Source organism: Portunus trituberculatus, chromosome 44 (assembly GCF_017591435.1).
Source record: "Portunus trituberculatus isolate SZX2019 chromosome 44, ASM1759143v1, whole genome shotgun sequence".
Taxonomy (NCBI): domain Eukaryota; kingdom Metazoa; phylum Arthropoda; class Malacostraca; order Decapoda; family Portunidae; genus Portunus; species Portunus trituberculatus.
This window is the reverse complement of record NC_059298.1, coordinates 15,203,374-15,209,081: the sequence shown is the minus strand read 5'-3', so window position 1 is coordinate 15,209,081 and position 5,708 is coordinate 15,203,374.

The following is a 5,708-nucleotide window of genomic DNA, read 5'->3' as shown; positions in this document are numbered from 1 at the left end:
CTGGTTTATTACTAAGCCATCACTAAAGGCTGCTGAAACTAATGACTTGGATAATTTCATGGACCACTTATCATTGTTTGATCAATTTAGTGTCCTCCATGTGGTGATTATGATTCTCACTTCTCAGCTATGCACAGTGGCAACTTATATTTTCAGGGGTACCTTATTGTCTAAATACTGACAACTGGTATCAAGCTTGAGCTAAGTCCAGTTGTGTTAAGCACTTGAGGAGTTGTATGGATGGTAAGGTTGTCTTACCAAAGGGCTTTCAGAGATCTAAGTACATTCATTCCATGATGTTCTTATTTATCTATTTATATACCAATCCGACAGTTTCACATGGAGTGGTCCAGATAAACCAACACACACACACACACACATCTACCTGGACTTGAGAAAGGCCTTTGATAAAGTACCACACAATAGACTGATGTGGAAACTAAAGAAGATTGGAGGAGTAAATGATAAACTAGCAAAATGGATGGAAAATTACTTAATGGGAAGAGAAATGAGAACAATGGTGAGAGGAAGGAAGTCCGAGTGGAAGAAGGTAACCAGTGGAGTTCCACAAGGGTCAGTGCTGGGTCCCATCATGTTTTTTATTTATGTTAATGATATGCCAGTAGGAATTGACAGTTACATGAACATGTTTGCGGACGATACTAAAATTATGAGGAGAGTAAAGAATGTGGAAGATTGTAACAAGTTACAGGAAGATCTTGATAAAATATATGAGTGGAGTAAGGAGTGGCAGATGGAATTTAATATAGACAAGACCCATGTTATGAAAATGGGAAGAAGTAGATACAGACCAAACTGGGATTACAGGCTGGGTGATGAGAAAATTAAAGAGACCAATGAGGAGAAAGACTTAGGAGTAACCGTGCAAAACACTTTGTCACCGGAGAAACACATTAACAAGATTTTTTGGAAAACATACAACATGCTTCAAAATATTGGCCTTGCATTCCACTACCTAGATGAAGGAATGATGAAGAAGATATTATGTACCTTAATAAGACCCCAGTTAGAATATGCAGCTTGTGTCTGGTCACCGCATATGAAGAAAAATGTGAAGAAGGTGGAAAGGGTACAGAGGCTGGCAACAAGGATGGTACCAGGACTCAGGGAGTTAGACTATGAGGAAAGACTGAGGAAGCTGGGGCTGACCACATTAGAAGAGAGAAGAACAAGAGGAGACATGATAACTATGTATAAATTGGTGAACAAGATTGACATACTGGACAGAGAGTTGATAAAGGTGACCACAAGTAATCATCTCCGAGGACATGGAAAAAAGCTAATAAAAGACATCTGTCTAAATGACGTGAGAAAATACAGTTTCCCGCATCGTAGCATTGATAAGTGGAATAAACTGAGCAGTGATGTCGTTGATGCAGTGTGTGTCAATCAGATGAAAGAGAGATATGACAGGAATGGACAAGGAGACAGGTCACAGAGAGCTTAGCTCGGGCCCTGTAATACACAAATAGGTAAACACACACACACACACACACACACACACACAGCATTTACACTCTTAGGTCACCAATATTGCTGTGATGAAAATAGGCTGAATTGCAATGAGATCTGCAATGAATTGACAATGGAAAAATAGCATAGGTAGATTATATACTTCTATAACCATGGGAATTGTGCAGCATTATTAAAAATACTACAGAACTGTAACAAAATTGGACCGAATTGATTTATACTCTATATAGTATTAATGTCCACGGAGTTTAGAAAATTATTTCAAAAGTGGCGCCCAAATAAAAAGTAAAGTTTTGTTACAGACTTAAAGATATTTTGTTTGTGTTTTTATTTAAGAAGATATAAAATGCAATATAGTTTGTAGATTTATGTAATTTACTGGTTTTCTAGAATAAATACAATATTCTAATGTATAGTAGCTCATTTGAGCATGGTGCATCGCGCGCGGGCTGCCAGTGACGTTTGCATCAACACAAAGTCAGTGTGAGGGGCGCTAGCTATGAAGGTTTACATGAATTTCTCTACATGCAGCAAGAGTTAAACATGGAGTGCCTGTCCTTAAGCAGCGAAGAGTATCCCCTGAGTGGTGAGTTAAACTATTGTTGTTGTTACTTCCTGTACAACGCACACGAACCTGACAGAGACCAGTGTCTACATTGAATCCTCTCCATGCCTTTCTTTTGACTACTCTAGCAGCGCGGAAACATCCATATCGAGAGTGCTTTGATGACTGACGTGTTTTGAGACGTGTATTTGTGCATCAAAGATAGCAAGATGCGATGGGCCTGTCTGGTGTGTCAGTTCCAGGTGGATTCAAGGAGAGAGGATAGCCAGGGCGGGTGTGGGTGGCTCAGCAGGTGACGTGGTGGTGGCTGATGAGGGAAGGGTGACAAGCGTGGGGTGATGGCTCTCTCTCTCTCTCTCTCTCTCTCTCTCTCTCTCTCTCTCTCTCTCTCTCTCTGTAAAGATGAATACGGACCGTAATGATAAGGGACAAATGAGTTAAAGTCACTACCTTTTATCAAGCGTTTGACCTGAGAGAATTTAAAGTCTTTACCAGGACAGTGAACTTCTTAACTAACTTGAACACATCGCAGTGAGAACTCTTGTGGCAAATTACAAAACTTTTATTTTGCTAATGCAGAATAAAAAGAACTGAGGAAACAACTAAATACACAGTTTTTTAGATCTTTGTTGCATTAGAGAGATATATCATATTCTAATCTACAACACTTTTCAGTAAGGGTGTAGTATAAGTTTTAATAGATAAAAAAAATGGTAGGAGATTATGAGAGAAATTGTCAGGTAAAGAAGAGGATTTAGAAAAGCATTAAAGATGACGACAACGGAGTCCATTATATTGACAGCCACAGTGGATCGTTTCCACCCTGCGTGTGTATGACTCCTGAACTTTGTAACCTCGATGTCTATATAGGTCAGGTTGGAGAATAAACACGAAATATCTCAGGTGTTCATCCGGTATTGTTACAGAATGGCAAGCATCTCGTTCCGACAATAAAAGTGTGATATGCCAGGTAACGTTGTGTGTACTGTACTTTGTCTTTATATCGGTATTATTTCTTATTCACGGGGAAGTTCCTTGATTGCATGTGGCAGGTAGGTACGTTAGGTTAGATAGGAGAAAAAAATCTTAAGATCCTGACGATGATGACGAAAATAACGATGGAATGCATGATTGAGAACATATGGAAAGCTACAGGAAGCCATCAAGTTTGCATGCACGCTGTATGAAGCATGTCTACCTATTTCCACTTATTATTGCCATCTATAAATGCATCTAGTTACTCAACATCCCTACAAAAAATCAAATATATGTGAAGAAAAAATAGTTTGAACCCTCAGACATACTCCTTCCATCCCCCCACACATACAAAAAAAAAAAAAAAAAGATATATGTATGAAAAAGGAAACAGACAGATACCTCTTCCACCCACCTTGTTCAATCATGCACCTGGAAACACTTAGGGACACCACCGTCAGCTGTGTGTGCTGTACTGAGGGTGAAGTGGATCTTTCTGGCATGGCTCTCAGAAACAAAGAGGCAGAGAAAATCGTCTAGGCGACGCATACCCGACGTCACTTTTTTTTTTTTTTTTTTTTTTTTTTTTTGATGATACTACCCACAATACTTACCTCGTCTAGCTGCATCACTGTGTCACCTGTCTGAAACACACACACACACACACACTCGGTAGCTCAGTGGTTAGAGCGATGGCTTTACAATCCAGAGGACCGGGGTTCGATTCCCCGGCCGGGTGGAGATATTTGGGTGTGTCTCCTTTCACGTGTAGCCCCTGTTCACCTAGCAGTGAGTAGGTACGAAATGTAAATCGAGGAGTTGTGACCTTGTTGTCCCGGTGTGTGGTGTGTGCCTGGTCTCAGGCCTATCCGAAGATCGGAAATAATGAGCTCTGAGCTCGTTCCGTAGGGTAACGTCTGGCTGTCTCGTCAGAGACTGCAGCAGATCAAACAGTGAAACACACACACGCAGACTGAATGACATGACATCACTCACGCAGCCCTCTCACACTCCCTCGCCCGCACTCCGACCCCTTGCCTGGTCCGCTGACGTGGGATGCCTGTCTTTGTATATGTAACTGAGCGACGACCCAGCCCGAGAATTCAGCGGACGTGAGCGAACACACGTGGCCAGGCTTTCCGCGACCTCAGTCAACTTGGCGGAGTCCAGCGGAGGGTGCCAAGCCTTTAAAAACAGCGGTGTGATTGAATTGGCTGACTATTCTATTTGCAGCCTCCTTGCACGTGTTCCGGTGCGCCAAATAGCTGTGAGTGAATGGCGCTAGATATTATTTACTTATTTTTTTTTTTTTTTTTTTTTTTTTTAAGGGAGAGTCTTGTTTATAAGCGTCGCGCATTTTTTTTGTATGATGGTATTTTATTGATAGTAATGTGTGTGTTTTACTACTACTACTACTACTACTACTGCTACTACTACTACTACTACTACTACTACTACTACTACTACTACTACTACTACTACTACTACTACTACTACTACTACTACTACTACTACTACTACTGCTGCTGCTGCTGCTGCTACTACTACTACTACTACTACTACTACTACTACTACTACTACTACTACTACTACTACTACTACTACTACTCATCCTCCTGTTAGTTCATGTAGTAACATCCACATGTTTCCTAGACCACCGTTGCATCAGGGAATTGAAAATCTCTCTCTCTCTCTCTCTCTCTCTCTCTCTCTCTCTCTCTCTCTCTCTCTCTCTCTCTCTCTCTCTCTCTCTCTCTCTCTCTCTCTCTCTCTCTCTCTCTCTCTCTCTCTCTCTCTCTCTCTCTCTCTCTCCAAATAAAGAAATGACTAATGGAACACACACACACACACACACACACACACACACACACACACACACACACACACACACACACACACACACACACACAGTTGTTACCTTGATATATATATATATATATATATATATATATATATATATATATATATATATATATATATATATATAAGTTTTATTCCACTGAAGGAGAACGAAGAGGAGGAGGAGGAATATTCAAGAAAAATATATATGGCAAGAAAGGTCAAAAGGAAAACGAAAGTGAGGAGGAGGAGGAGAAGGAATATGGTAGAAATAAGAGGATCGATTGGAGGAAGAGAAAATTAGGTATGTAGAGTAACAAAGGTCAGGAGGAGGAGAAAAGAAGGAGAAAAAGGAGAAAAAAGAGAAGGAGGAGGAGGAGACCGAACAAAACTATGAGGAGAATGCAACGTGGCATAAAAGAAAATGAAAAGTGAAGGAAGAGGAGGAAGAAAATGAGAAAAGGAGGAGGAAGAAGAGGTGGAGGAGGAGGAGGAAGAAGAAGAGGAGGAGGAGGAGGAGGAAGACAAAACAAACCAATAGAAATAATAGTGTCACAGACCGTAACAGTTCTACGAATATAAAGAAACACACACACACACACACACACACACACACACACACACACACACACACACACACACACACACACACACACACACATGCATGAGAAAATGAATACGTGCAAGTCCTCAGCTGACAACTCCTGTATTTCCTCCTCCTCCTCCTCCTCCTCCTCCTCCTCCTCCTCCTCCTCCTCCTCCTCGAAGTAAGTAATTCAATGGACTTTTCGAACTTTCTCAATGTTTATGTAACGTTCAATTCGTCACGTACTAT